A 21,670-nucleotide genomic window follows, 5' to 3' on the forward strand; every position below is an offset into this window, starting at 1 on the left:
CTTAACTGAATAGTCATCTCTCTACCTCTGTGAGTTGTTTATTTTTTGAGAAAATTTCTCCCAACAACTACTTGCTTTATTATAAGAATACATTGATGAGAATTGCAGAATTTGTATCATATGCATTGACCAAAGCAGTCTTCCCGTTCCTTTCCCCTCAACTCTTCCAATGTCCCCACCACTTTTCCCTCCTACCTTCATAGACTCTTTTTACTTTATTCACATTTGTGCATGTTATCTTTGAATCTTCAGATATGTGTGTTTTATTTGGAATGCCCATACATGTAAGTAAATTACTAAAGGGCCATGGTGGTGGTGGGGTTTAAGGGAGGGAAAATAAAATACAGTGATATAAGGAGTTAAATGGAGAAAATGGAATAGGAAGAGTTAGATTGAGATGGAAGTGGGGAAACAGAGTAGAGGAAGGAATATGGGGAGGTGCAAATAACACTAAACTTTTGGAAAAGTAATATAGAAACATACAACTGTATAAATTATATATATATATATACATATATACATATATATATATGTATATATATATGCAACACATACATACAGATATTAAAATGGTTACCCTATAACAGGAACAATGACCCCACTAGATGTTAGAGGCTATCAAATAAAAAAACTCAGCACCAAAATTGGTTTAATTCTTTTGGAGTTGTTGGTCAGTGGGGTCTCATAGAGCCCCAAACATTAAAAGATATTAGCATTGCTCATGATTATCCTCCAGAACTCTATGATAAGCCTCTATTGCTAAAGATTCCACACACTTGAGTCATATATAACATGGTGAAATAAGATTGTATGGGTCTAGAAGCATCATTCCTACTGGATAGCTTTCATAGTGACAGAGGCTGCTATGCATCTGCAGAGATCAGTAACTATCGATCTTACCCAACTGTGAACTCTGCAAGTTATAATAATGACTGGCCAGGCAAAACATGCCCCTGGTATAATTGTGGTATGAACAGCATGTGTTGGGATTTACACAGGAGCCTAGTGGTAGTTGAGAACATAGTCCACATAGGTTATTATGTTTGACTACTTGGTCTCCATTTGGTGAAACTATTTAGGAAGGATTAGAGGTGTGGCCTTGTGGGGGAGATATGTCTTTGGGGGTGGGCACTGGCCTTTCAAAACGTTCATGTACTCAGTCTCTACTTCTTGTTTGTTGGTTGGGATGTGAACTGTCAGCTTCTGCTCCAATGCTAACATGTTTGTTGCTTGCTGTTACACTGCCTAGTGTGGTGAACTATAGTCCTTTGAAACTCTTGGTTAACCCATAACCTAGAAACCTAATTAAACATATTTTTTAAAAATATAAGTTGTCTTGGTCATGGTATTTTGCATAGAAATTGAAAAGAAACTAATACAAACCCCCAAGACATCAGTTGCATTTTACTTTTAAAGATTTCCCTTTTTCTTTTACACACACACAGACACACACAGACACAGACAGACAGACAGACAGACAGACAGACACACACACACACACACACACATGGATACAATGCCCCTGGAGACCAGAAGAGGATGCTGTGTCCTTGAAGGTCTGGAGTTACAGATGGTTGTGAGCCCTAATGTGGGTGTGGGAACTGAACTTGAGTCTTCTGGAAGAGCAGCAAATGCTCTTAACCTCTGAGTCATCTTTCCGTACCCAGCATCTGTCTTTTAATGTATATAAAACAGTTATGTTAGCAAAAGAGTGATTACATATGGTAGTCAATAAATATATTTTGACTCTCATTACCTACCTTTATGGTAGAAAAATGATTTGACTTGGTGAGATATCTATGGGCTGTCAGTGAACTCTTGACAATGCTCTATGGAGATGCCTGTTCAAAGAAAACATTCAGCAAATTAATGTTAAATAATCGAATCAATTTCAGTTCACATAGCAAGAAAAATAAAATGGGAGAGAATTAAGATAAATTTCTGGGCTGAATTTATGAAGCAGAAAGGAAACATGGGATAGTCAAGGCTACTTCACTGGTTTGTACCATTTTTTTAGAGGAGACTTGTGTAATTCAAGTGGCACTTCCCTTCCTGTGACTTAGGCTTGTCATCTTAGATTCATGGCAATGTAAGTTTACAGCCTTGTAGTTTGACAGACATTTTCTCTCCTCTATGTCTGCTGTTCCCCTGGAGTTCTTTGCTTTCTCAGACACCACCTCGGAAACGCTGTGAGTGGCTTGTGGCAGATAAGCAACACCAGTAGCTCAGACAAGACTGATGTGCACGAGCCAGTGCTTCTGCATGTGGTGCACCTCCTCATGGTCATTTTCCTGGCATACTCCAGGAACCTATTCTATTGTGATGAATGGAACTGCATAGTCCAGGGCTGGGCTGAGTAGATCACTTTCATGCTAATGCAAATACCCTCCCTTAGTCAATTCTCATCACATTTTTAGTAGACAAAACATACTGTGAACAGATACATGTAACCTGGTCATATTTAATGTTTTCTCAATCCTCTTAGCAGTTTCTTTTACTGCCTGCTGTTTTAAGGAAGAGAAGTAGTATAAGATTGCAGGTAATTAGTGTTATATCCTAGTTATTCAAAAGACTGCCTGGTGCCCATGTTTGTACCACTACTTACACAGCTCAGCCTCCTGTACACAGATGATGTTTGACATTGTCCTGTTTCCCTGGCTGACTGAGTAGGCATCCCAGCAGCTGGTCACTTAGGGAACTGTAGCAGCCCTACCAAGCAAGCGTCGGGGATTTAGTTTATAACTTGAACAAAATCTCTGCTTGTCAGGGAGAGCGCCAGAAAAAAATGATCCTTGGCCACTTCCCCCTCCCTCTTGCAATTCTTTATTCTGGTCTTAAAACTGCTTGGTTGTAACTAATAAATGCTACTGGGTGAATAAATGTTCACCCAATATACCGTTTTTGACATAAATAATCTAATGTCCAAACAATGCAGAAACTGCCTTAAATAAAACATGTGAGTGCCAGGTCTTTCTGGTAATAATTTGGAAAATATCAATAATGGTGTCAGTTTAACAACAGAGCATGCTATCTGCCCTTTTCATCTTGCCAGTGATAGGAGAAAATGGAAAAAAGCACCCATGTTAACAGAAAAAGTGACCCACCAATCCTGTCTTGAGTTATCTCAGGTACCCTCCCTTCAAGTTCAGAAATAAGCAAATGTTTATTGGTAGGGTGCTCCGAAGCCTTCAAAGAGGCTGGGTTGCCTGGTGGGTTGAAACATTTATTGTCTTTAAAATTTCTATGTGAATTTGGACCTCAACAAGAAGGCTTTGACAGCACAAGGTCCTCTTCTGACCCTCTCTGAGGTCCTGCAGAATGAAGAAACTACCTACTTTACAAACAGATCTTTGGAAATTAGAACAATGAAGGAGTGTCAATGTATTAACTGACTTACATTTCATGGCTCTAAGAAGGAAAGAGAGTCATTCTTTCTTCCAAACACAATCTTCTATTCTTTGTTTCTTAAAGCTACTTCACTGGAGCCCATGGGCATAGATAATGTAATGGTTAATCTTCATACATTTCAACTTGAGTGTATATAGAGTCACTTAGAGGGTTGGGGTGTCACAACTTTTGGTGTATCTGTGAAAGGTATGTTCAGAGATGACTGACTAAGGAGGAAGACACACTGTCTATATTAGGCAGTGCAACCCAAGCGTTGGGAGCTGAGATGAAATATAATAGGAGAAGAAGGAGATGGTATTCCCTTCCCTCTGCTTTCTGACCTGCTATAAAGAAACTTGCTGCTTTGCCACACCTTTCCCTCTGAAGCCATAAGCTACAGTGAAGAATTCCTGCACTTGAATTGTTAGGGCAGGTATTTCGGTAACAGAGATACAGAAGTAACCAATATAGTAACATTTAGTGACATGAATATTACCATCATAATGACTTTAGCTTGAGTTTCCCTAACAAAGAGGAGCTATAAGAATAGCATGGGTGCAGCCTATCAGAGTGGTATCTAGTAGTATGAATGAAGAAATGGGGGCATGTATTAGGGTTCTCTAGAGCAAGTGACCTGATATACTGAACATATCATGAGAGGAAATTTGTAAGATTGGCTTATACAACAGAGGTTTTTAGTCCAACAGTGACTCCATACTACAGAGGCTGAGAATTCCTGAGTGGGAGATGTCTCAGCAGTAAACCCGAGCACCTGGAAGGTTCCTGGGATCTACTGGTCTCCAGTCCACCCTGGAAGTCTGAAGAATCTGTGTCCTGACATCACCAGCGCAGTGGGCATGCACACTCTAGTAAGTAGGGACGGTGGTAAGCAGTGCTGGTTTCTCCTTAGAGCTGTTTACACATGGACCACCATCCTGAAAGCTGCGCACAGTCTTGGGGAGGGTTTTACCTCCCTTAGTTAATTCTTCCTGGAAATGTCTTCACAGATCCACCTCAAGGTGTGTTGCTTAGTGGATTTCAGATGCAATCAATTTGACAAGAAGATTGATCGTCATAGGAAGAGATAAGAAAGAAAAGAAAAAGAAAGAAGGAAAAATGCTATGAGCAGGCAATAATGTTTGTCATGAAGTGACCTGAGAATACACCTGTTAGGATTGTCCTCAGAAGACAGATATAGTACCATGTTGGTTTCCCAAATAGATTGCCCTTAAATGATCCTTGGCCAATATTTCAAGTTACTCTGAGCATTTCTTAGCTTACAGCTGCCTCCTGACTCTGCGGGTAAGCCCACCTTCCTATATTAGTCACCAGTAACTTGTGAGTCAATGACAGATACAAACATCCACTCCCCTGCTTCAGAAAAGGACAAGTCATTGGCCAGTTTATGCTCTAGAGTGATTTTCTTTCCAAGTTTCAGGCCAAAGCTCGATTTTCTTGTGGCCATATTCTAGCTTGATTCTTTAATCGATTTTCAATTAAAAATTGAAAATTTTAATTGTGTGCACACACATGTTTCTGCACACTTACATATGAGCTTGCTGTTTGTGTGTTAGTGTAGGCATACCCAGAACTCACTCTTGTTAGGTGAAGGTTGAATGATATCCTCCACTGTTGACCTTATTTGAGGTAGGGCCTCCTTTGGTTTGATGCTATGTACACCAGGCTGGCTGGCTGTGAGCTTCTGTAGAGCTTTCTCTCTCTGCTTCCTATCTCACTACAGCAGCTTTGAGGTTGTACACATGTGCTACCACACCATCTTTTATATAAGTTCTGGATGTGTGTCCTCAGGTCCTTGGTTTTGTAAGGCAAACACTTTTATCCACTGAGCTATCTCTTTAGTTCTTCTTTATTCTGTTTTGCTTTCTCCACCTCTGAAAGATTCTGAAACTTGTCTGTGGCTAAGTCTTGTATTGCTGAATCCTGGTCCCCATCTGTTTTTAGGGAACTTGACGGAAGTGACATAAGGGCAGTTATTAACAATGCACTTCTACCATTGCTGGGGGGCTTGGAGGCAGCCAGCTGCTGCTTCTATGGCCCACACCACAGTGACTACTGATGGCGTTTGCTGCTGTGCTTGTGGGTAATGAGCAGGAAGGGTTGAGATAGGCAAGGAAGCTCCTTGGTGCATGGGAAATTTGCTGTGCTGGGTGTGACAGCTGCTGTCCCCGAGGCTCTGTCCTCTTCCCGTCATTGAAGTTGGCTCCAGAGAGTCTCCCGTCTTTAGAAAACTTCAGAAAGGAAGTGACTATTTCAATTTTTGTCTCACATGTGACCCCCAAGTTAAGAAATTGATGTAATGCTCTTTGGGGAATTTTGTCATGGAGTTCTGTGCTAGGGTTAAATAAAGGTGGGACAGGGAAAATGGATTTATTATAGATCTGCATGCAGGTCTGTTCTATAGACATAGACTATAGAATATATGTCTCTAGTGTTATAACTACCATCTAGTCTGTCCTTAGAAATACTCTTATCTTGCGGGATGGGGAGTGGGCCAAGAATCATCCCAATTCAACTTCTCTCAGCTCTTGTCTTCTATTCTCATGGGAAGGATTGGTTGATGGGCCTGTGAGGCAAAAGACAAGCTGAATGAGTCACATGTGTCGCGGAGCAAGGGCTAACCTACAGCCTCTCAGGATTTTGAGCCTTTAGTTGGCATTTAGAAGTCACATAAAAATGTCATATATATAACAGCTCATTAAATGAGCAGGATGTGATGGCATATACCCTTATTCCTAGCAACTCAGAAGGTAGAGGCAGGTTGCTTTCTATGAGTTTGAGGCAAGCCTGGTCTACAAAGTGACATCCTGTCTCAATAGAAGTTTAAAAAATAAGCAAGCAAAACAAAAATGGAAACAAACTCAAAGATGCACTAAATTTTAGATGTTGTTTTTAATGGTAAAATTGGGTTTAGGAGTTACTTCAGTTAGCTATCTCAGCAGATTTAATGAAATGGCAGCAGGCTAAGAATCAGGTATGGGCTCTCAGTGTCTGAACTACTTCACCTCTCTAGACTTCATGTCCTCAGACAACGGGGCACTCCACGCTTCTTTCCATGTCCCATGGATGCTGTTACATCTGAAGTGAAGGGAGGCATGAAGCATGTACTTGAGTGTGAGGGTAAGATGAGAGGTAGGTAACCCAGACAGAAGCAGCTCATTTCTAAGAGAACCTCCCCAAAAGCCAGTTTGCTCTTTTCTCTGAGAGCTCACGTGATCCCACAAGCTGCTGTGGCTGGGGCCTGACTCATTTTTGGCAAACAGATGCTGTGCTAAATGATGATGAAGTGATAAACATATGTAAATATTTCATATGGAAGCAAAGTCAATATGGACAAGCGCTAAAGACTCAGTTCCAAGAGTGGAAAAGCTGAGCTGTGCGTAGTCACAGCCGAAAGGGTGGTTGGAGCAGATCAGGAGCTGAAAGCAAGACTTGAGTTGTTATGTAAAGTAGATGCTCTCAAACCCATGCTCACCCAGGCAACCCTAAAGGGACACACACACACACACACACACACACACACCCAGAGGGACTATGTGATGTTAGGAGGGAAAAAATATGGGGAAGAGATTATAAGGAAGGAACTTGAGAGGAGAGAATGTGATTGTAGTGGATGGGCTCTAAACACACTGTACACATGTATTAATATTATAATATTTAATAAAGGTTTGATTTTTAAATTTTATTTTATCCACATACAAATGTTTTGACTGCATGTGTGTGCCTGGTGCTTATGGAGAGGTCCAAAGAGGGGATTAGATCTCCCAAAACAGATGATACTGATAGTTGTGAGATACCTTATAGGTGCTGAGAATCAAATATGGTTGCTCTGAAAGAGCAACAAGTGCTCTTAACTGCTAAGCCATGTCTCCAGACCCTCAAAATATTTTTTTATTTAATCACACACATATATAAATGTGTGAGGCTTGTGCATGCCCATGGAGGCCACAAGAGGGCATAAGAGTCCCTGGAGCTGGCCATTACAGGAGGTTGTGAGCCATGAAGAGGGTGCCTGGGACCATATTTGGGTCCTCTAAAGAGTACTACACGCTCTTTATCCTTTAGCCATTTTGCCACCCCCTGTGTTGGTATTTAAATGCTTACAGAGCTTTAAACAGGCATGGGCCATGTTTTTCTGCCTTCGTGATACAGTATGCTGTTAGCTGGGTGAGGAATAAAACCTACGCCTGTGTTTAAGGTTCTAGCTTCTATTCTTCCTGACTTTGGACTCACTGGTGCCTCCTCTCTCCAGGTTCATTGGTAGTGAACCTTTAGTGTGGTTATATGCATGCGACTCACAGATGATATAGTCTGAGGCTGAGTGGTGAAACTGTTTTGGAAAGCACAGCAATGCTGTCAAGGGATAAGGGCACATTAGAAAAGAGTTTAAGAAAGGGTAGAACATTTTGGAAGAATATTAGGAAATAGCCTGGAGAAAAAGAAGCCAGAGGCATCTCTCGTCCTGTGATCGTTGATCTTTTTTGATCTATATGCAGGCAGTACAAAGGCTTCAGGGTAACTGAGGACTGAGCAAGGGAGTGAAGAAGGGAAAGAAAAACTAGAAATAAGAGGATGAAGAGAGGTTCACTGAAGGAGTCCATGAGGGCTAGATGTCTCTGCCTTCATGATGCAGTTGCTACATTGGACTAGATGACCTTGAGGGCTGCCTAGGAAAAATTATGAAGTCACTTTGTATAGTATGGGTATTCACTTATCTGAGGTCAAGGTATTGGGTGCATCTCACCGGTTGACCCTTCCACATAGTTCATTGTTGGTGCATGAGAATAGTCATTCAAATAAAAACCAGGGATGAATCAAATGTGCAATGCTATTCCCAAGAACTGAACCAGAGCACTTGGAGAACTGGCTCCTAGAATATCTCCTAATGGATGCCAATTGCTGACTTCTTAACCCACTACTCTACCAGCATATGACTTTCTTCTATAAGCAAGACCTTTGTCTGTCTAACTTTCCTGTGTATGAAACAATAAATTCATTTATATTCACTATGTTTTATCTTAGAATATCATAGTACTTGCTTTGATACTGAAATTGCCCCACAGTTTTGGTGGGTGGGGCTACCTTTAAGCTTCTGTATCCTTGAGAATGTTCTGGCAACTCTTTGATCTCTTTATAGAATTAGGAGATATTCTAGGAGCCAGTTCTCCAAGTGCTGTGGTTCAGTTCTTGGGAATAGCATTGCACAGAAGGATGTAGGCATGAAGTGTTTTCACTGTCTCTGTAGCTCCTTGAGTTAGAAACTAGATATGTATTTACACACAGACATATTCTCACTTGTGTACACATATGTTCAAGAATGTGTATACATATGTGCAGAAACATACACATATCTGAAATGTATTAATTTATACCAATACTACCTATTCCCATTTTATTCCTATAAACACTCTCGTATTTCTCCATTTCATATTTATGTGCATATTTTTCCTCACAGAGAACCCCAACCTCACATTTATTCAGTTTTCCTTCTTCCATCTCCTACTTCTTTCTTCTCTCTTTCTCTCAACTGAGTATGGCTTATGATCTTTTTCCCTTGGCCACTTGAATGCTGGGATTGCAGCTTTTGCTATTATGCTTGGCTCATTTTCTTGATCCTATAATACATCAAAAATGGTTTTGTGGTTTTTGTTTTTTCTACATAGAAAGCAAGTTTATTAAAAATAATCCACAATTTGTTGATAAAATGTATACTCTTGTCTTCCTTACTGTTTTATTGCTGTAATGAAATACCATGAGCAGGGCAATTTATCAAAGGAAACATTTAACTGTGTACTTGCTTACAGTTTCAGAGGGTCAGTCCATGCTCATCACTGTGGGGAGAGGAGCTACAGCAGGTAGACATGGAGCAGCAGTTGAGAGCTCACATCTGATTCACAAGTTGAAGGGAGGGAGGGAGGGAGGGAGGGATGCAGGGAGGGATGCAGGGAGGGAGGGAGGGAGGGAGGGAGGGAGGGAGGGAGGGAGAGAGAGAGAGAGAGAGAGAGAGAGAGAGAGAGAGAGAGAGAGAGAGAGAGAGAGAGGGAGAGAGGGAGAGAGAGAGACTGAGACCGTCTGGGTCTGTTATGAGATTTTTGAAACTACAAAGCTATACCCAGTGACACACCCTCCAACAAGGCTGTCCCTAATCCATTCTAAAAGAGTTTTATCAACTAAGGACTGAATGTTCAAACTTATGAGCCAATGGGCCATTCTCATTCCCGGTACCTCAACCTTCCTTATTCCACTCTGTTCCAAATTAAGCATGCATCCTCAGTCTATCCCCATCCCTCATCCAATCTCCTTTCTCATTTTCTTGTTTTGTTTGTTCATTTTAAATTGATCTCTTCCTCCTCTTCCTCTTTCTGTGTTCATCACAAGTTGGTGATGCCCTTTATTTCAAATACAACTGAATTCATGCAGCCCATTCATTTCTGCTTTCAGTCCATTCTATTTCCATATTTATCTTTTAAAATGTAATAGATTAAGGATTTCAGAAACTCAAAACTATATACAGGAACAAATACATAGTGGCCACTTGCCACTTCCTTTTGTATTAACCCAACTTCTTCTGTAGCCAAATACAATTACACACACACACACACACACACACACACACACACAAAAACACACACATACACAAGCACAGTAGCACATGGCTGTCTACAGTGGACCTAGGAAGGAAGGAAGATGAAGAGCAGTGAATCATGGCTTACGATAGGGCCCGTTCCCTCTTGATGATGATCTCAGCAGCCACACTGTGAAGCATTCAATGTCTCCCCTCAACCCATTGTCATTAAGGCACAGTAGTGTTTCCTATGTATGTGCTGCAGAACAGTCTCATGAGACATTGGAAGAAAAATGATTCTCAGCCAAACAGCATGGGCAGTATTAGAGCCTTGATTTGCGTCCTCAACTGCTCTCTGCCACAGAATTCTTTAAAGGAATATACAAGCTAAGCATCCGTCAGAGCTAGTTAGTCTTCTTGGTGAAAAGTTCTGGGAAATATGAGACCATTCATAAATGCCAGAGACATTCTTGAGACCTCTTGTTTGTGCTGGGCTCTATTTCCAGGGCTATGGATGGATGGATGGCAAACTAAACAAATGTAGCCCCTGCCCACAAAGACACATATGGCTTTAGGTTGGAAGGGTGATGAGGAGGACAAAGATACTGTGTTATCCATATTTGTATCAACTCAGCAAAGATGAGTAAAGCACGAAAATTCTCTGTTATCCTTTGGGAGGACATCTAAAAGGAAGCCCCAAAGAAAAGAGAATCCAGGAATCAATGCTTGAGTCAACCTGGGTGCAACACACAGGTCAAGAGGGAACCAAGTAATAATAGGCTTCACCTTCATATTCGTAGATCTGAGCACAAGTCACAAATTAAGGGGCACAAAATTTAAAAATAAGGGGAAAAATTCTTGAGTTTTTAATCACATTCCCATGTTGATAAAATATTTATGAGCTCTCTTTCAATTAATTAGAATAAACTATGTAACACTACAGGAAACAAATTGAAAATTTAATAAAGTAAGTTCACTTCCAATTTCTTATGAAGAAAGAAGCTAATTATATTTAGTTCTGTAATTATAACTTTAATTAAAATATAATGCAAAATATTCCATAAAGTGAAGTGAAAACAGTACTGAGAAATAAAATGCAGACTTTAAAACAATTTGCTCTTTAGATAAAAATTTATAATTTGAAAGGAAGCCTTTAGTGTACCGTTTTCCAAAAATTTCACCCTTTAAGGACAAACTAAACAGCCTTTTCATAAGACTAATTGATGTTTATTTACCACTGTAAGCCTATTTTTTTTTTCTGTTGTGCACCAACGTCTCCTTTTAGTTGCTGTAGCCATCTTCCCTTTATTAGTGTGTTTAGAGAGACAAGCCTATTTCCCTGTGCACACTACTATTTATGACACATCCCGTTGGCTGTGAACAAGGCTCAAGCTTTAAGCAATAGGAAAATTGAAAGCTCTGGTGTTGTTTAAAATGTGTTAATGTTCTTAGTCCCCTCCATCTGGTTGAATGGATATGCTTTGACTATTCCAGGTTCCCTGGGTTAACATGAAGATGCTGTGATGGTCTCTGGATCACCTGGGGTGATGATATTCTCTTGGAAGACATTCAGAAGTTCCAAAATGAAGTTAGAAAGAAGGTTGAATGACTCAGTGAGCTTTGAAAAAAAGATTTATTTATTTTTATCTTATGTAAATGGGTTATTGTGCCTACGTAGGAACTAAACTGAAGCCATTTTGAATAAAACTTCCATTTTGAATATAGGTCCAATAAAGTTTAAGTTTCCATGGTCTCCCTGGGTAACTGACATCTTGCTTGGCAGACAGAAACATGTATGTGGGCAACTGGCATCCTGTTTGAGACACCAACAAATGAAAATAGGATAAATGTACCAAAAGACATGTTCCTAAAGATGTGCCTTATTCCTAAGTCCTGATTGGTGGGAAAATGTAACTGTAACTTGGCACAGATGTTTATGTTTTTTAAGCTCAAAAGCTCTGTACCTGAGTCTGTTCTGAGACTTTGATCAATCAGTAATAGTTTGATTACAATACATTTTTGTCCTCTGCATTGACCTGGTGTTTGAGATGTGTTGGATCTAAGTACACATAATGTCTGTGCACCATGTACATGCACTGGAGGCCAGAAGAGGGCATCAGTTCTCTTGGCATTGGAGTTACTGTAAGCAGTGATGGGGATGCTGGGAATCCAAACCCTGGTCCTTTGGAAGAGTAGTCAGTGCTCTTAACTATTGAGCCATTTCTCCAGCCCTGACCTGGGGGTATTTTAATGATTATTTTCTCTCAAACATTTCTCAGAGGAATAAAATTGACTAATTGTTTGCCTAGATTCTAGGATTCCAGTCCACAAGAACATGGCCCATTTGGCATGATGGAAATCAGACCTATTTCTGAAGGCTACTACGCTGCTCTATGCTGCTTTTTAATGTGAATGATACTGAACTTTAAGCCAAACCACACAGGTTTCTGAAGGGAAATGCCAAGCTTAAAGAACCCATGCTTTTCCTCTCTACATCTCATTGCACTCTAGCTTCAAGGAAAGTCATTTTCATTTCATTTGATTCAATTCAAAATGACTAAAACTATTTATTGAGTGCACAGTGTGTAGAAGACATTCTAAATATAATCTAGAAACCAAACATCTTCCTGGTTAATTTGTTAAAAATGAAATTCCTTTTCTATCCTTTCCCAACCTTCATGTTTAGATCCTGTATGTGTGGTGTAGAATCCAGGTCATTTTCACCCAGTATGTTTGAGAAACAATGTACTGGATATTTATTGGCTTTTAGAGCTGCTGTGACTAGAGGTCTGAGGCTATGGCTCAGTGGGTCAAGTACTTGGTGTACAAACATGAAGACATGAATTACATTCCTCAATATCCACACACAAAAAGCCACAAACATGCACTTGAATGCGCTTGTGTGTGTGTGTGTGTGCGCGCGCGCATACACACACACACACACACACACACACACACACACACACACACACACTCAGCATCACCTCCTTCTTCAGAGCTGCTTTTTCTTTATGGATCAAGAACCTGCATGTACATTCTTAGAACATTTAACCACCACACACCTTTTCCTTGTGGTCCTGAGGATAGAAACAGAGCTTGGCCTCACTCTACCTGCTGTAGAATGCTAAGCCAAACCCACAGCCATCTTGCAAAAAGGTTGGTGGCTTTGTGGAGGCACAGTACATGTTTCACCTTGATTTCTCTTGCCCTGACTAGCTTACTGTCTACACAAGCTGTACACTCTCATATGTCTGCATTGCTCATTATCATCAACAGAAATATTTAGCAAGCTGTATTTTAATTAGTCAAGTTATGCCAAAAATATATATTTTTTAAAAGCTCACCACCTCTTCTATTGACTGTCAAACCTACAACTTCTGTGTGGTAAATGTGAACAGGTTGATACAGGCATGTCTAGATCTTTTACTATGGGTAGATGTTTAGTGGTTTTAGAAACCAAATAGTGTCTCATTAAACAAAATATGTGCATTGTCTTTTTAGACCGAGGTGAGCCTGGAGTCTCGTTAGGGTGTCAGGTGAAGACAAATCCTGTTATGCTCACTGTTCTAGGCCAAAGGACTGTCTTGTTTTTTTTAGGGAACATGTGTCAGCACTTGGAGGCAGTTTTGATATTACTTCTGTAGTGTATGCTTCTAGCTTTCACTGGGTATGGGTACCAGAGACACTATTAAGGATCCCACAATGGGAAGGATAGCCATTGCTTTTCTCTCCCAGCTCAATGTGTGAATAGTGACACAAGAAGACACCTTCAAATGGAGAGTTACCGCTTTCCTTGAACAAAGAGGACCTGTTCTCACTCTTCCCAGACATTCTGGAAAGAAAAGAATGTCAAGCCACACACCTTTCGTGACATAGTGCTGTTCAGTTCATAGTTCCCTTTCTGACTTAAGCACACACTCTCATCCCTAGCAGTGGAACACTGGCAAACCGTAGCTGTTGGAAAGGAAGTATTAATTTTCTCTAAGAGTGTATAGTAAGTTGACCATGTTCTGGTGGAAGGCTACACATCCAAGAAAGTTGCTCTTGAAGGATTTATTTTAAATTTAAAAAAATAGACACAGAAGTAGGCGAATGGAAAGGAAACGGAGGAAAATACTTTGTATGAAATGATCAAAGAGCAATAAAGAAACTATAGTAATCATTCAAGTGAGACAGGTTGGACCACAGTGGAGGTAGTATTGGTGATGCTGAATAGTTGCTTGTATTGTAACTACCGTCATAGAGGTAAACTCAACAGGATGGATTACATGTTTTGGAGTAAAAAGAAGGACAGGTCATGTGTGACTTTTATGCCCTCCTGGGGAGGGCAAAGAGACTCAGAATGTGTAGCTTGCTGAGATGGCGAAGAAGGCTGTAGAGTGAGAATTGGTTGCTTTACTATAGTGTTGCTAATCTAAGCTTTCTCTTAGGCAGCCACATGGAAAAGGGGAACTTTTCAGTTAGGGAAAGAGTGAAGGGCAGTGGTGTAAGTTAACGGGACAGTGCGTATCGCAATGAAAGTCAATGAAGTTGCCTAGATATGATAGCTATAGAGCAGATGTGGGATCCCAGATCTGAGCTCTGAGTAGGTAATGCAGATAAAGGGCAGCTACTATGTGTAAAGTAAGAAGGCTGACACCAGGAATAAGGGAAGTGCTAGAACAGAGCACTCCATCAAACTCTGTGAAGATGAAGTTTGAAGGCCTATGGTTGAGCCAGGGGAGATCACTTTGGTATGGAGAATTGCGATACAGAAGGATACAATTAAACTTGACTGAATTAAGATGAAGAGAGGTTCTCCGAAAAGCCTCTCTTGGAATTTTGCCATGAAGAGGAACAAAGAAATGGACCATTAAAGGTAAGTGTGGGGAAGTCTGTGTTCAAAAGAGGACTGACTGGCGAGAGGCAGTGGACTTCAAGATGTATCAGACCCACTTGGAGTTCTTGTTCTAATGACTTTACTGGATCCCAATTTCAACAGTGTTGAAAATTTTAACTTGAGTTGAAGACAAAGCTTATGAAAACCAGACAGCTAGGCCTACCTGTAGTCTCGAATTTGGTCAACCAGGGTGGGACTCAGAGTACACGTTTCTGGAGCCATCTCAGGAGATGCTGGTGCTATTGAGTTGTCACTGCTCCTGGCATGGATTCTTCTCACTCATCCTTTAATCTAGTGGGTTCCCAGGCTCCTAACCCTTCCCTCTACTCTTATCTGTGAACTGCTTTATTTCTATTTCATTATTTAAATCACCATTGATTCAGATTTTATGGGAGAGGAGATGTAATTTTCTTGTTTACCACTGTTCCCCCTTGTGTATAACACATTGCTTGTCAGAGAGTTAAAATAAACCAAAACAATTTGGTCAGATAATGAATTGATAAATGAATAAATGGATGGCTTAATGAATGAAACAATTCAGCAATGAGCTTTGTGCTAAATAAGCTTAGGGACGCCTCATCTAAGCCTCATCTTTCTTTGGGACCATTTATAATGAGGAAAAAAGCTGCCATGTTTTGTCAAGGCAAGATAGTAAGGAGTCATGTTTTAACCTCTGAGGTACCCTGAAGGATCTTATCTGCTTATTTATGTTTCAACATTCATGGTCAGCCACCCAGAGATCCTTAATGTGGCTGTTATGTTCTATTCCAAGATGATCAGAGAACTTTCAAAGAAAATTGCTGCCCAGAAAGCCACAGAATGTTTTGTCATTAATTATTTATAGATAAATCCCCAGCTGTCACGTTTAAAAACTTCCCTAGTTGAAGAAGCCAAAGAACATTCCCAATTGTCCTTCCATCCTCTAATTAGCCTGTAAGCCATCCTATTTGCAACAGGCTTCATCTAGTACCTGAGTGTGTTACAGGAAGAATATATCATGGCCATTCAGTTGGAAGAATTTACCTATCCAAGTGACACACACACACACACACACACACACACACACACACACACACCAGGTTGCTGGAACAGGATTTCTTTTCTAAGACCATAAATGCTCATGATTGGGCAACTGGCTATCATGTGGTTCAGAAAATATAAATAAAAGATTTTAGTCTGTCATTAGCAACCCAGCCATGAAAAAGAAAAAATAGACATGTAAGAAGATTTTACTTTTTTTCCCCTTTGTCATTTCAGACTAAATGACAATCTTAAATGACACTAGTCAGATGGGTAGATTCTATCAGTAAGTTGAAAGTAAGTGTGAAGAGATGCCAAAACCCAAAGGAGTTTCCAACTCACATTTTTCAGGCTGGCCACATCATTTCTGCCAAAAATAGCATTTTTTTGTTTGTTTTATGTTGCCATATCTTTAGAGTCATATTTTTTGTATCAGAATAAAAGTGAAATTACAACATTCATTACATTGTTTTTGGACATTAAAATAGCCTTAAAAGGTTGAATACTGGCATTTCTTACTTTAGAGCTAATTTGGAAGCTTGTGCATTTCTAAAGCTTTCCTCTATTGTTTTTTGCAAACTTGCAGTATTCAATAGTCATTCAATTTTCAAAAGCATTTTCTTAAATGAATTTTGTGTATTTGGTCATGTTCTCAGAACTGAATGTTTATATTTTAATGATCATGGCACTAACGGACCAATGTACTAGTGTATTTATTTTCTTATCGTAGTCAGTAGATGTTTTTGTTGCATCACAGCGAACAACCTTCCCCACACGATAGAATGGTTATTTCTTTTTTCTTTTCCTTCCTTCCTTCCTTCCTTCCTTCCTTCCTTCCTTCCTTCCTTCCTTCCTTCCTTCCTTCCTTCCTTCCTTCCTTCTTTCCTTCCTTCCTTCCTTCTTTCCTTCCTTCCTTCCTTTTCTTTTCTTTTCTTTCTTTTCTTTTTTGGTTTTTCGAGACAGGGTTTCTCTGTGTAGCCCTGGCTGTCCTGGAACTCACTTTGTAGACCAGGCTGGCCTCAAACTCAGAAATCTGCCTGCCTCTGCCTCCCAAGTGCTGGGATAAAAGGCGTGTGCCATGACTGCCCAGCAGAATGGTTATTTCTTAACTTTTGTAAAATTTTATAAGAGCTCCAACTTTCATCAACCTCTGTTTTTCCCCTCCTCACAAATATCTAAAGCAGCAATCCAGTGAAAGAAAACTCAGTCTTCAAGGTAAAAGAAAATTCAAGACTCTACTATATGGCTGAGGTAGATTGCTAACCTTATCTGCACATTGATTTTCACATGGGTGCATTCAGAAGCGAAGGACCAGCCTGCAGGGTCAGTTCATCCAGTTTCCTTATCAGATGAGTTACAAAGTGAATCCAAAGCAGTAGCTTATTCTTCCAGCTACAGTTCTGGAATGTTCTCAAGAAATGTACATGGATTCATACTTCTCTCCATCCGTGGAGAGCCAGAACAGCTGTTTAATCTCCTTTTTTTCTTTTAAGATTTTTGTATTATCGCTTTTTAAGAAAATTGATTCTTTTTTTCAGTTTCTTTCGTCGTTGTTGTTGTTGGATATTTTATTTATTTACATTTCAAATGTTTTCCCCTTTCCCAGTTTCCCCTCCACAAGCCCCCTATCCCATCTTCCCACCCCCTGCTTCTATAAGGGTTTTTCCCCACCGACCCACCCACTCCTGCCTCCCCACCTGGCATTCCCCTACACTGGGCATTGAGCCTTCACAGGACCAAGGGTCTCTCCTCACATTGATGTCCAACAAGGTCATCTTCTGCTACATATTGGCTGGAATCATGGATCCCTCGGCATTTCCTGGCACTCCTATGGATCTTCAGGCTCTTAGATGCTTTCTTCCACCTCTTCTATTGTGTTCCTTGAGCAGAGGCTTGACAGAGATGTCACCTATAGCTGATTCCTTATAGTCACTTATTCTCAGCATTTTGTCCAATTTAGAACTTTCCATATTTTATTTCATGAGTAAAAGATTTTCATGTAAAGCACAAAAAGGAGTTAATTTAAAATAAAGTTAAAGAATAGGGTATGGAAAATATGTATAAGAAAAAGAGAAGGCTTAGGTATGGCAAGCACATCTGTGGTAGAGTTATTTTCTTTTCTCTACAACACGATGGAACCTTGCCTAACTTTAAAGTAGTTGCAGAAAATGGAGAGTGAAGAGAGAGGAGAGAAAAAAGGGGAATTCCATACATAAGTTCAAGTATTTTCATCATGCCTCTCCTCTACTACTGAGTTCAGTTAGCACTGGCTCTGTATGTGGGTGAAGGACTGGCCACTTGGGCATGGACAGTCATGCTTTGTTCCTGAAGAAAACCGACTGTACTCAGCTGCAGAAGCTGACAGGTGGGCACAGAGCATCATGATGGGCTGCGACAGAAACGCACACATAGAAAGCGCTGCAGAACCAGAACTGGGGTGGGAAACCTAATAGTAGCTGACAAGTGGCTAGAGGCATTGGCCTTGGGTCAAGTTCCAGAAAGCTCCATTTTTAGGTAAAGCTTATGCCTTTGCAATTTATCTTCAGAAGCAGGTCCTCATAGTAAATGCCATAAAAACAAAACAAAACAAAGAAATAAAATCCCCAAAACTCAAAATCCAAAACTCCATCTGTGTTTCCAACAAGGGCAGAAAAAGGAATCACACTGACACACAGAGAATTGTTCTCAGAGAGTGTTGTACCAAAGCCTAAACTATTGAGATTTTTATCTCCCTATCCAGGGAAAGAGAGTACCACCAAACTCTTAGCCTTCCAGGTCAGGGAAGGTAATACCCACTTCTAGCCCTTAGCTGTGCAGTCCTATCTAAAGACAGCAGCAACACAAGGAATGAGAAGGTATCATTGGGGGAACTTTGTTATGATGAGGCATCCGTGCTATCTGTGAACCAGTACTATGTCACTTGAATGTAAACTTGATTAGTTGTAGATGGATATTGGAAAATTCGATGACAACCAGTTTTTTAAAAGATAATGTACCAAGAACAGAGAGGAAAAGGAATCATAAATGTACATTTAAAGCCACAAGGGGCGAAAAACAGAGTGAAGAACAAAAATAGGAGTAAAGAACACGGGTAATTGGGGATTGCAGTTAAGTGATTGGATAAATCTCACAAGAGACCTTGAACTTCGGAAGGTTAACATTGTCGAGACTGCTATAGGGACATTGGAAGTTGGAGTAAATGTATTTTGCATTATTCTATGTTTAGGTATGGCCCCCATAGAAACATGTTTGGACAAGCCTATGGGAGCCAGAGAGTGGAATGTAATGATTTGTATATGCTTGGCTCAGCGAGTGGCAGTAGTAGGTGTGGCCTTGTTGGAGTAGGTGTGTCACTGTGGGCGTGGGCTTAAGACCCTAACTCTAGCTGCCCATAAGTCAGTCTTCTACTAGCTGCCTTCAGATGAAGATGTAGAACTCTCAGCTCTGTCTGCATCATGGCTGCCTAAATGCTGCCATGCTCCCACCTTGATGATGATTGACTGAACCTCTGAACCTGTCAACCAGCCCAATTAAATGTTGTCCAGTATAAGAAAAAAAAAGAACAATAGTAAACATTTTAAAAGGAAGTAATATGTATGAGCTATGTATCATGTACTCTCTATCATGTATTTATCCATCACATATGGATATATCTATCACCTATGTATTCATCTACCCATTCATCTATCTAGACACCACATATCAGTCCAGCCATAATCTATCTCCCTGTCTGTCTGTCCATCTATTTTCTACCAATCTATGAATGCAGCTATTTTAACAGTCACATTAAATATTAATAGCATTTCCCATGAACAGTTCTGCAAGATAGATGCCATTCTGTGCCATAAAATACATGTAAATTCAACACATTGAAAAGAATAGAAATCACAGTGCAATGTCTAGTTTAACAATGGATTTAAGCTAGAGGTCGATGGCGGAATAAGAGCAGTCAGAGCCTCACTGATTTGGAGAATGAACAACCCACTTGCTAATACATGCTCAAAGTAAAACATTTAATAGAGGCTTAAAATATTTTGAACTAAATAAAAATACAACCATCAAAGTAAGGTATGTGAAAGAAGATACTGGAAATTCTATACCACTTTCTGCACATAATAGCAAAGCAGAGCTTCTAAAAATCTAGGCTTTCACCTTAGGAAACTGAAGAAGAGAGAGTTAATTCAATTCAGAATAAACAAACACAAAGAGACAATAAAAAAATCTGAGGTGACAAAATGGCTCAGTAGGTTAAGGTGCTTGCTGTCAAGCCCATGGAGCGGAGTTTCATTCTTGGGATCAACGTGGAGTCTACGAGGAGAAAATGGATTCCTTGAAGTTGTCTCTGACCTCCACACACATGCTGTTGCACATACATGTGCTTACATATCCACCTCCACACAGATGCATACAAAATAAATGCTCATAAAGTAAAAGTTAATGAAAAAATGAAAAAAAAATCAGGTAGTTTATAGAAACGTCAGTTAAAGAAAAGGATAAATCAGATCAGTAAATTATTAACTAGCTAAGAGATAAATCAGGGTACAAATTAATAATATAGTTCTATATCATTATAGAACTTACACACAAATAACAAGTACAATGATACAACTTTATATTCTCAAATTTAATAATACCATTGAAATGGACCAATTCCTTGAAAGTCACAATGTAGTAGAAGCCATACAAGATGTAGAAAATGGGAGGCTAATATATTTGATAGAATTCCAATCAATGACTCACAATCTCTCCCTCATACATGATGGAGTGGTAATAGTCCAATCTGATGGAGGTCTAGGTGCGCCTGTGAACACAACTACAGGGGTTAATGAGTGCAGTGGGAATGCCATGTCCAGAAGATCGTATTTTCCACACTTTTCCTCATCCTTGGCTCTTCATTCTATAAGTACTGTCTTGCAACAGTCCCCAAGCTTTGAATAAATGTAAAAATTCTTTAAAAGCATTAAAGAGCCATTTGACAATATGGATGTAAAGAACATGATTGAATATTGATATTAACAAGTTGATAATCAAATTTATGTAGAAAGGCCAAATGCCCAGGGTATTTGACTAAAGATTGAAAGAGCAGAACAAAGTTGGTAGATTGATACTACTATTTTCGAGATTTACTATAACACTACATTAATCAAGATAGGATGGTATTGTTAAAAAATATACAGAGGGGCTAGAGAGATGGCTCAGCAGTTAAGAGCACTGACTGTTCTTACAGAGGTCCTGAGTTCAATTCCCAACAACCACATGGTGGCTCCCAACCATCTGTAATGGGATCTGACACCCTCTTCTGGTGTGTCTAAAAACAGCTACAGTATACTAATATACATAAAATAATAAAATCTTTAAAAAAGAGAATATACAAATTAATTGAGAATATAGAGAACTTACATATAAATTCACATGTATATGTATTGTCAACTGATCCTTGATTAACGATCAAAGGTAATAGATCAAAAAGTGTTTCTAACATACGGTTGGTACACAGGCAAGAGAACAATGAATCTCTAATCAAGCCACACACCTTCCACAAGATTAACTCTCAAAGCTTTGGAGACCTAAAGGTTCAATGCAAAACTACTAAACTCCTGCAAGGTAGCCCAGGAGAGAATTCAAGTGACCTTGAGTGTGGTGATGAGATGTTAGAGGCAGCCCCACCCCACACCCACAAAAGAATTGATAACAGGAGCCTCCTTAAAGTAAGAGATTTCCATGAGAAGGCACTGCCAAGGAAATGAAAAGGCAAAATCCAGGCCCAGGAAATACTTTCTAAAAATAAACTTGATGAAGGA

At 39.9% G+C, this 21,670-nt stretch overlaps 1 long non-coding RNA gene across 1 annotated transcript in view; it reads left to right on the forward strand.

Moving 5' to 3' along the window:
- The window catches only part of Gm32009, a 50,206-nt gene extending 38,207 nt beyond the window's left edge, over positions 1-11,999 (forward strand). The window contains exon 3 of the long non-coding RNA XR_377891.3: positions 11,465-11,999. This is a non-coding gene — a long non-coding RNA (predicted gene, 32009). The remainder of the gene's footprint in view (positions 1-11,464) is intronic.
- The last annotated feature ends 9,671 nt before the right edge of the window (positions 12,000-21,670 follow it).

The sequence above is a fragment of the Mus musculus genome, chromosome 6 (assembly GCF_000001635.26).
Source record: "Mus musculus strain C57BL/6J chromosome 6, GRCm38.p6 C57BL/6J".
Taxonomy (NCBI): domain Eukaryota; kingdom Metazoa; phylum Chordata; class Mammalia; order Rodentia; family Muridae; genus Mus; species Mus musculus.